Below are 11,310 nucleotides of genomic sequence, written 5' to 3' on the forward strand. Positions count from 1 at the left end.
ATAGCCCCGGCCCCCGTGTCGTCAGCGGCCGCGATTGGCTGCGGAGCCAACAAAAGAGGCAGCGCTGTCATCCGAGGCGAGAGAGGGAGCCGGAGAGAGCTGAGGAAAAGAGAGAGAGAGGGAGGGAGCGAGGGCTCAGAGAGACGGAGAGACAGAGATATTGGGGTGGGGGAGAGGAAAGGAGAGATAGAGAAAGTCAGAGTCAGAGAGACCAAGGAGAGACTGAGAGATAAAGGGGGGAAGACACAGACCAGAGGCACAGAGATAGAGCGGGAGGAAGAGGAGGGAGAGACAAAGGGGGGAGGGGGAGAGGGTCAGAGGGGGGAAGACACAGAGAGGAGAGACTTAACTAGAGACAGAGAAGGAAAGTGACAGGCATAACTAGTGGGGGAGTCATGAGACAAAGATAGGGGAGAGAGACTAGAGGGAGGAGAGAGGGTATGGCTAGACAGGGGGGAGAGCTGGAGGTCTACAGGTCCAGATCACAGGAGGTCAGGGGTGCATAGAGATGGGAACAGAGCAGAGGAGCTGATGGGACGGAGACCAGAACCCTGGGAATGAGAGAGGGAGAGAAATCAGGAGGGGGAGGCGGGGGAAGCCCAGAGACTGGGCAGTACCAAGGGAGCCCCTTGGTAGACACAGAGAAGGCAGACACAGAGGATCAGGGGAAGGCAGAGATGGCAAGACAGAGATTCCTGAGGGAAGAGACAGAGACAGCCCAGCGACGAGAGTCAGCGTTGGTGGGAGCATTGAGAGCCCAAGGGGGAGGAGGTGAATTTGAGCCCAGAGGAGCCCCAGCTATCAGAAGTAGCCCAGTACCAGAAGTGGGGAGGGTGTGGAGGGAAGCATCAGGCTGGGCTCATCAAGGGGATCAAGAAGCAAGAGATGGACATGGGGGTTAGCGAGGAAGAATAGAAGGAGAAGAGACCAGGGACAATCTGAGAAGGTGGAGAGCTGGTGGGAAGCCCTGAGACCAGAGGAAGACTTAGAGCTGGGAAGAACGTGTACTTGAAACTGAGGGTTGATAAGGGGATAAGGGAGTCAGTAGGCTGGAAAAGGCAGGAACTGGGGACCACTAGGGGAGGAGTGCGAGGAAACAGGGCCAGAGACCACTGTGCTTGCAGAGGAATCTGGACCTCTGGATTTTTGGATCTGCAGGGTCTTGGAAGTCTGAGAAGGGGCTTGTAGTTGCAGGGGTGAGGATGAGAGAGAGGTCTGCCTTCAGATGCCTTAGTTGGAGAACGTAAGTCCCAAGGGGAGAAACCCAGATGTAGGACCAGCCCTAGTCTTCAGGTGTAACCCTGGGTACAGCCAGAGGGCAGAGTATAAGAGTGCCAAGGTATTAAAGTGCTCAACTTCTTCTGGTTCTGCATACCTCTTTCCAGACCTCAGTTTCTTCAGGCTGATTTCTTGAGTCTAAAGCCCTAGAGGTCAAGAGACAACCAGTAGATTGAAAATATTTGAGGGGATCAGATCAGATCTTGCTTGCTTCCTGGCACACACAATGTTTACTGAATACGTGGATGAACATTATTGGGCTTCTGAGGCAGAACAGAGAGACATTGGTTTCCACTTTGCATTAGATGGAGCACTGGGTGTAAGGACAGAGTTGGTCTGGGGAGCTGGAGTGGAATGAGGTTAGAAACTGGGGGTCCAGGTGTGAAGGAAGAAGGTTGGGCAGGGATGAGGAGGACCAAGCTGGGGAGCTTTGACGAGATGATCCAGTCCATGGAGAGCAGGAACTAACACTGCAGCAGAATGAAAAAAAGCAAAAAACCCCAAAAAACTTAGACAGCTGGTTCCCTCCAAGACACGAGCATCTCAACATTTCATCAAGTTTTTTCATCTATAAAATAGGATCACATTGCTTGCCCTCAACTAGCTGTGAGGATTACACAACAATCAATTAATAGTGGCCTTCACGGGCTTCTTTTTCATGATGATTTGCTTTCCTTTCTGATTTCCCAGAGCAGTGATTACCTTCACCACATATTCTGGCATATCCTGTTCTCCAAAATGTTTCTCTGATGTCATTTCCTCCGCAAAATTGCAAACTCCTTGAGAGCAGAGGTGGTGTCACCTCTTTCTCCCTCAGAGGAGGTGGCCCAGCTTTCACGTCCCTACCAAACATGTAGCTAGCGGCAGGTCTATGAGAGATGCAAAGGTAAGTAAGACTTGGCCCCCTTTTTCAGGGGCCAGATGCCTCCTCGATATCACCATCTGGACACACCCTCAAATATCATAGATTAAATATGGTAAACAGAGAACTTCTCTCCCCTGAACTGTGCCCCCATCCTGCTCTGTTTCATTTTAGTGAATGACAATCACCCAGGTCAAAAACCTGGATGTAGCCTTCACCCTCTTTCTCTTGATCATTTCCAAATCTTTGCACAAGTTGTTTCCTCTTCTTGAACAACTCCCCTTCCTACCTCCACTCCCTCCCTCCACCCCCCTCAACTTACTCTTTCTTCAGGTCTCAGTATAGATGAGATTCTGGACATGTCTTCCAGGAGTCCATTCCTAACTCCCAAAGTAGATGCTACTCCTAGCTATACCTGCACCATCCTGTGTGTCATGGAGGTTAATCACATAGCTTCTAGACTCAAACTAGGCTGCCTGGGATCAAGCCCCAGAGCTCTCCCCCTTTTCTGGCTGTGTGAACTTGGCTCTATGCCTCAGATTCCTCACCTGTAAGGTGGAGATAACAATACTGTACCTCTTTCATAAAGTTATGAAGATTAACTGCCTGACACACAGTTCTAAATGAGATAATTAGTCATTACTACTACCTAACTTATCAGCCTCACACTGTGAGACCCAAGAGAGCGGGAGCTTTTATCACCAAAGTATTCCTTAACGGCTTTGAATAAAGAATGAATGAACCCTGCTCACTGGCTCTGGTCAGAGCCAGGTTAGGGAAAGAAAACTGTATATTTATGGCCATAAGGAGTTATGGGTACCTGCCAAATACTAGAGAGCAAGAGTCTGGAACTTGTGAGACAGAAAGGATTTTCTGCCTCCTGGCTTCCTCCCGCGGGTTACAGGACTGCAGTTAATCCAATGAGTGGGCAAGACTGCCATCTGGTGGTCGAATCTGGAATTTCTACTTGGAGGTGGGTCTAAAACGACTTTTTTTTTTTTTGCATACTTTGTGTATTTTCACTTTAGATTTCTAGTCCAAGAAGTTCTATATCATAAAGTATTAAGCCTTGTTTCTCTCTCCACCCCCTCCTAGATCTTGCCACTTTCCTTGAGTTCCCTCAGGCTTGGTACTGTTGGGTTCCCTTGAGTTGTAGGTAAACCTTGGGAGGTCTCTTTCAGGAGCTTCAGACTTCCAGCTGCCCTAGACCCAGTCCCGAGGAGGGGACCCTGCTGGCTTTAAGGAAAAGGAATTTGGAGAGATGTGGACGTTTAGATCCTTCCTCATCACGACACTAGCTAACCAGGGTTTGGGGCCCCGCCCACTGCCCTGGTCTCCCAGGCAACTGTCTTCCTGCCAAGGGTGCCCCTCTCCCGGTGTTACCCAGGCAACCTTCAGGCCCGCCTCCTTCAAGGTCCTGACTGGTTCATAGCAAATGTGGGTTGGGGCGTAAGGGAGGCACTGAGCTTTGAAGGGTGTGAGCTGCTGGGAGAGAAGCAGGGATGAGGTGTCAAGAGCTGCTGCAGGCAAGAGGTGCTTGTGTAGCCCTGGGTAGAGGGTCCCTTATGTTACATCCTCAGGAAAAGGAACCGCAGGTCCCAGGAGCCGGTCACCAGGGTCCGAGGCCAGAGACACCTGGACCACTTTCAGAGCTGCAGACCCCAGCACTGGGAGCCACTGTGAGGAGGAGGGGCTCCTGCTACCCTGCACTGCTACCATGCACCAAAACTGCCTTGTCCATCAGAGCTGGGCTTAGTGGGCAGTAACTCATGACCTCTAATCCCATCTCTTCTTGCTTCGTCCTCCTAAAGACCCTATTACTAGGGTCAGTGGACTCATTCCCTGGCACTGCAGGTCCTTCCAAGGAGGGGAAAGGCTGGGCCATTGAGAAGCAGCTGGGAACGGGGGGCTTCCCTAGGAGGGGCTTTCCCCTCCTGGCCCTCCCAGCAGGAGCCTCAGGGAATGTGGTGTTGGGAGGCTATTCTGGGCTAGCCAGAGTTTGTTTGTGGAATGGGCCCCTCCCAGGTCCCTGCCCACAAACCCTGAAGCCCTCAGAGAGAACCTCCCTGTGTAATTACCATCTTCTCCCACACCACTGTTCTAAACCCTATAATTACCCTGCCTGGATTGTCGGGCAGGCCTGTTAACCTCTTTAACCTCGAGGCCCTCTAGGAGAAGTTGGAGGTTGGGAAGAGGGAGCCAAAGACTTAGCGTTTTGGAGGGAGGGGGTGGAGGTGGGTGGGATACAAGTGGGGAACCCTGAGAATCACTAGCACTCACATCTTCCTCCAGTGCCTCTGCCCCCATCCGCTCCCCCTACCTTCTCAGAGCAGGCCCAGCCCTCTCAGTCCTTGGGTGTGCCCTCTTTCTACCTTCACTCTTGGTCTCCCCAGGCCTGCCCACCTCTTCCTGTCTTTCCTGTTTCTCCTTCTCCAGGCCCCTGGTAGGGTCCTGCTGGGGGCGGTGGCCAAGGCTGGCCCCTTGGCCCAACTATGCTGGCAGGAGGCACCACTATTCCAGCTGTTGGTCAAAGAAAGGGAGGGGTCTGAGCACAAAGTCTGCTTCTCCAGGGACTTCAAATCCCTGGTAGATGTGCTGATCCAGCCCCAAGGAACAGAAACCTGGGCTAAACACCCCGCCCCGCATTGCCTCTTTCTCCTTTCTTGCAGATTCATTTATTTTCTTTTAAGATTATTATTTTTTTGATGTGGACCATTTTTTCAAAGTCTTCATTGAATTTGTTACAATATTGCTTCTGTTCCATGTTTTGATTTTTGGCCGCGAGGCATGTGGGATCCCAGCTCCCTGACCAGGGATGGAGCCCGCACCCCCTGCCCTGGAAGGCAAAGTCTGGACTGCCAGGGAAGTCCCTCTCCCAGATTCTTGTCTGCTACCTCTCAGGAGAAACTTTATTTGTGCTGACTCTCAGGTGGAGACCACTGTGCTCCCGAGCAGGCCCTGGTCCAGACCCACACAGCAGCTGAGCTCCTGGCCCAGGTGGTGCATGGAAGGCCAGGGGCTGCAGCTGCCTCTCCTGCGCGGTCACCAGCTGGGCGTCTGGATTGACTCTGTTGTAACAGTGACACAGGCTGGGAGGAGGCTGGGACAGAAGTCAGGAAAGGGTAGGGGGAAGGAGTGGCCAGAAGAGGTCAGGGGCTGGGGGCCCCAGGAGCAGTGAAAGAAATGGGTAAGAATGTGGGGGGAGAGCTGAGGATGCAGCCTGGCAGTGGGGCTGGGGTGGAGCCGGAGCTGGAACTCGGGGCCAAGGCCAAGTTGAGTAGGACCTAAAGGAGGCTGGGTTGTCCCTCCCAACCCTTTCCTTGGCCATCTCAAGTGGGGCGGCGTCCAGATATTTCTCAAAGCGAAGTCATCGTAACTCCCATGAGTCTAAAAACAGGGTATGATCAAGACTTTATCATTCTTAAGGTAACAAAATTGATCCCCTTCATTCTCCTCTGATCCTCCCAACTGCCCTGTGAGGTGAGGGAGTAGTCTCCCTCCTGCCTAAGTGGCAGAAAGCTGAGGCTCGGGGAGGGCGAGAGTTTGGTCCAAGTCACCCACTCACGTGGGGGAGAATGTGTCTCTCACCAAGGCTTCTGACCTCAGGGCGCTGCTTGCTGACGGCGAACATGGTGCACCCAGCCCCGGAGCTGGTGTGTCAAGACCCTGGTTCTCATCTGCAGGTGGTGGCTGAGTCGGTGGCTTCATCTCTCTGGGCCTTACTTTCCTCACAGTGAGGAGGTAAGCTGACTTTGGCAGTGATGATGTTCTTCTGGGTACCATGGTGCGCTGTGACTGGAGGCCCCTCTCTGTGCCCACAGACTCCAACAATCAGAACATCTCCAACCTTGCCCTTGTTTTGATCTAACCCTGCCATCTAGGAGCTGCTATCAAGCACCCATGCCTCCCTCATATCCAAAGCTGGGGCCTCTGGATTGAAATCTCAGGCCCCCAATTCAGACCCAACCTCTTGACCTTAAGTCCCAGCATCACCCTTCCTACCTTCCCCAGTGTAGAGATGCACCCTTTTCCTTTCTCTCTCCCATCCGTGTCTCCTCCCCTTCTTTCTCTCCACCCCCTCCTTCATGTCTGTTTCCCCTCTCCTATCCCCCAACCTCTCCCTTGTCTTCCACTCTCCTCTATTTGCTCCTGTATCTCTGTGTCCCTCTCCAACCCTCCTCAACTCTTCCCTCTCTTTCCTCCTCTCCTTCCCCATGCCTCCTGGCTTCTCTACCATGCTCCCCTGCCCCCAAGGGCTTCTGCAGGTAGAAGTTCCCCGTTCACTGGGGCCTCTACTACCAGGGCACCTGCGTCTTATCTCTGAGCCGGCCCCTCCCAGTGGGGCTCAGGCAGGAGTCCTGCTGAGTGGAGGGAAGAAGGTGTCTGCAGCAGGCGCTGGACTCTGTACGGATCTGAGCTTTGGGAGGCCTTGGGCGCTGGCTACAAGCTACTGTGTGTTGCACTGGGTCTGACCGGTGCCTGCATGCTCTCAGATGGCAACCACCCTTGCTTGGGACACCTGAGGCCCCCATGCCCTGCTGCTGGCCCTGGTTGGAGAGCTAGAGGGCAGCCTGGCTCTGCTGTGTGGGCAGGGGACAAGCCCACCCCACTCACCCACCAGCAGCCAGTGCCAGGCGCTGAAGGGACAGAAGCCTGAGCTAATCAGGCGGCTTGATGGCATTTCTGGACACTAGCACTTGGAGTTGGTGCTGAAAGCTCTGAAGGCCAAGTCTGAGGTCAGCCTCCTCCCCACTCAGAGGTACACAGGGCTCTATGCCTACTTCCCAGGCTAGAGGGGTAGGCCATTCTCTTTTAAAAAATTGTGTTAGGGACATAGAGAACAGACTGGTGGTTGCCAAGGGGGAGGGGGCCGGGGGACGAATGGAGTGCGAGGTTGGGGTTAGCAGATGTAAACTTTTTTTTTTTTCCACTTTTTTTTTTTTTGGCCTCATCAAGGGATCTCGATGAGGGATCTTACTTCCCCGACCGGGGATCAAACCCGTGGCCCCTGCAGTGGAAGCACCGAGTCCTAACCACTGGACCGCCAGGGAATTCCCCAAGCTTTTATATATAGAATGGATAAACAACAAGGTCCTACTGTATAGCACAGGGAACTACATTCAATACCTTACGATAAACCATAGTGGAAAAGAATATAAAGAAAGAATGTATATACGTATATAACTGAATCACTTTGCCGTACAGCAGTAATTAACACAACTTGGTAAGTCAACTATACTTCGATAAAAAATTGTGTTAAATAAAATAAAAAAATAAATTAAAAATTATGCATACATAACAGAAAATTTACCATTTTAACCATTTCTTAAGTGTTCAGCGGCTCTAAGTATATTCACGTGTTGTGCAACTGTCACTACCATCCATCACCAGAACTCTTCCATCTTCCTAAACAGAAACTGCACACCCAGTGGAACAATAACTCGCCATTCCTCCCAGCCCCCGGCAGCCACCACACTACTCTCCGTCTCTGTGAAGGTGACCAGGAATGGGCTTTTCTTGCCCTCTCCCTTCCAGCTCCACACAGATCTGTTCTCCGGGGTTTCCCTGGCCCCATTCTTTCTCTCCCATTGCGTGACCAAGCTGCTGCAGTACCCTGCACTGGCCACAGTTTGCTCCCTGCCCTTCCCCTGGCGTTCCTCTAGGAGGGTTCCATTCTCCTGACCTTCACCTCAGCTCCACCCCTGCCTACCTGGATGCCTCCACTCCCGACTCAGCAGGTACTTGGGATCCTGCCCTGACATTGCTCTGGAAAAGGCCACCTCATCCAATGGCCTTCTCTGGCATCTCACCTTTCTTTACTATTTGGTGCTTCTGGCCACTGTCCCCTCCTCCTGTCATGGAGTTCTCTTTTCTCTTGGCCTCTGAGAGAGAGAGGAAAAAGCACGGGCTTTGGAACCCCCCGAGATATGGGTTCAAATCCTAACACTGCCCTTTACCTGCTTGGACTCTGGGCACATCACTCCCTGTCTCTGAGCCTCAGTTTCCTTATCTCTAAAACAGGACAAATCATACGGACCTCACCAGGTTGTCATGAGGATTAAATGAACTCATGGCTCTAAGTGCCCAGCACAGTGCCTGGCAGAGTGCAGGGGTCCAGCTCCGCAACTTCCTTTCCCTTTCAGCTCCTTTACTCCCCCATGTTCCTTAAACATAAGGGTTTCCCAAAACTCTGTCTCTGTTTTCTTCTCTTGCTCTGGCCTTCACCCATCTATGGATTTAGATATCACTTTATATATATATATATATATATATTTTAAATTTTATTTATTTTTGGCTGCGCCGGGCCTTTGTTGCTGCGTGTGGACTTTCTCTAGTTGCTGTGAGCGGGGCCTACTCTTCGTTGCGGTGCGCGGGCTTCTCATTGCAGTGGCTTCTCTTGCTGTGGAGCACAGGCTCTAGGCACGCGGGCTTCAGTAGTTGTGGCACACGGGCTTCAGTAGTTGTGGCTCGCAAGCTCTAGAGCGCAGGCTCAGTAGTTGTGACCCACGGGCTTAGTTGCTCCGCGGCATGTGGGATCTTCCTGGGCCAGGGATTGAACCTGTGCTCCCTGCATTGGCAGGCGGATTCTTAACCACTGTGCCACCAGGGAAGTCCTAGATATCACTTTTTATCTCCGGTCTGACTACTCCTCCCTCCCGAGCTTCACATCCCCAATTCCAGGTGGGACATCTCCACCCAGCTGCCTCTCATGTGCCTCCTGCCTTGGGTGACAACCACCTCTCCCCTGGGCGCCCAGGTTTGGAAACTCTTGAGTCATCTCAGACTCTTTCCACTTCCTCTCCTGCTCCCACAGGTAAGCAGTCACCCCATTCTTTGATCTTCCCTCTTTGAAGGGCTTTTCCAAGGATTTTCCCCTCCTTTCCCTGGTTCTGGCCTTCATCAGCTCTCCCTGGGACCATGATGTGCCAGCTACCCTCCAGACACTCATCTCTCCTTTCACGGTAGGGCCAATCCCAAGAGAGTTCACCCACCCTCTCCCCTCTGCCTCTAGAACACACCCCACACAGCCACTAGGTTCTCAACAGTCCTGTCACCTAGACTGTCTTCTTCTTTTGCTTCATCTATTGTTTTATGAAGTATTCCAAAATAAATTACAGACAGGACATCTCACCCTTAAATATTTTAGTATGCAACTTTAAAAAATAACTTTCCTATATAATCATACTATCATCACAGCTAACAAAATTACTTTCTCATGTCTAATCCTCAGTTTATATTCAGATTTGCCTAGCTGTTCCCAAAATGTCTTTCACAGTTTGTTCAGGCAAAGATTCAGTCAAAGACCAAGCATTATACTTGGTGGTGAGGTAGCTAAAGTTTCTACATCTTGACTTCAGCCCACCTTCCCCCACTTCCATCTGTCACCACATCCTTCCCCAGCCCTGTGAGCTGGCCAACCCCAACGTGTCATGGACTTTTTTTTTTTTTAAATATTTATTTATTTATTTGGCTGCGCCGCGTCTTAGTTGCGGCATGCATGTGGGATCTAGTTCCCTGACCAGGGATCAAACCCGGGTCCCCTGCATTGGGAGCTCGGAGTCTTAACCACTGGACCACCGAAGTCCCCATGGACTTTGAAAACTACTCCTTTTTTACACTTGGCCCTTTCCTTGTCCCTGGAATGGAGCGACTACCCTTTTACTGTCTAAGGTCACCTGGGAGCGCACCACCCACCTCTGTGAAATCTGTTCTTTTTCTTTCTTCTCTGGGGCAGAGGCACCACCTGTCCCTCCCTCTGTGCTCATCCAGCTGCCACCAGGGGTTTCTGCCTCTGTTCACAGTGTGGGCTCGGTTCTGCCTGCTGGCAATGGACGGGGCCACCAATTGCCTCACCTCGCTGGCCCTGCGCCCAGCACGTGCTTGGCAGAAACAGATGAAACTCCTTTCTTCAGCTTCTTTGCTCCTCCTCCACGGCCTGCCTGCCGTGATAATTGGGAAGCAAAGTCCAGAAGGGGCTTGGTGTGTCTTGCTGGAAGATTGTGATCCTGGAAACTGGTCCTCAGCCCAGCCCAGATCTCCTTCCTTCTGCTCTTACAGTTTCCTTCCTTGTGCACACATACTGAAGGCTCAGGAAACGGTTCTTCAGGCAGGACCAGAAGAACCTAAGGGGTTGGGTCCAGGCCAGGGGGGCAGGGGTGTTGTGGTTGGTTCTGTCTTTTGCTTGTTCACACAGCTCCTTCTGCGGACCACCACGGCCCACAGAGAGGGAGGCAGCTTGAGACCAACCCCCTCACCTTCCAGTCCTCTCCTGGCCTTGCCCTCTGGGCTGTCCGCTAGGATGGGATGGAGAAATCCAGGGGATATATGCCATGCCCGCCTTAGTGTCCTCCCCACGCCTCTACCGTTAACCGGCTGATCCAGGAGGGGTGGGAGTTGACCTCAGCAATCCTCTCCCAGAGGGAGGGACCTGACTCTGACGCGCCATGATTGGGTGGAATGGTGCTAGGAAGGGCTTCCTCCACTTCTCGGCTCACTACTCAGGAGCCCTAGACAATGGAGAAGGGACTAAGAGAGAGAGGGACAGGAACACCCACTCTAGAACGCTGGGGGATTCCCGGGATGTGAGGCTGGGGACCTTCTGAAAGTTTATTCTGCCCCCACCCGATTCCAGAGAGCCAGCAGCGCCCTCTGCTGACTCGGGGAAGGGGTGGAATGGAGCTGGAGCGAGAGGAAGGGAGTGGGCTCTGGGTGGAGAATGCAGGCCTCTTGAAGACCATCTTGTCACCTCGACTCAGCTCTGCCGCCCGGCCGGGCGCTCAGACAGTAACTTCGGGCCGCTCATCCCTCCTTTGGCTCTCACACGTCTCCTCCGTTTCCCTGAGCCAGAGAGAACCAGGCGGCGCCGGATCCCGCTCTCCTACCCCGAGGTGGCCCCCTTCTGGCGGCGCCAGAAGGGCGCCAGGCACCCCGAGGTCCTGCCCTGGGCGTCCTCTCTTTGCGGGGGTGGGCACTGTCTTACGGGCAGGGGCCATGTGGCCTCGACCGGGCTGGGGGCTCGGCCTTCCCCACGCGGGCCGGGTGACTCAGGCCGCAGCTGTTCCCGCGTCACATGAGGGAGGCTGGGGCCACTCGGCGGGGGAGGGGGCTGTGGCTGGAGTCGGGGCGGGGCCGCGCGCCGGGCGGGGCCAGAGCCGGGGGGCGCAGCTAGA

Source organism: Neophocaena asiaeorientalis, unplaced genomic scaffold (assembly GCF_003031525.2).
Source record: "Neophocaena asiaeorientalis asiaeorientalis breed wild unplaced genomic scaffold, Neophocaena_asiaeorientalis_V1.1 scaffold134, whole genome shotgun sequence".
Classification (NCBI taxonomy): domain Eukaryota; kingdom Metazoa; phylum Chordata; class Mammalia; order Artiodactyla; family Phocoenidae; genus Neophocaena; species Neophocaena asiaeorientalis.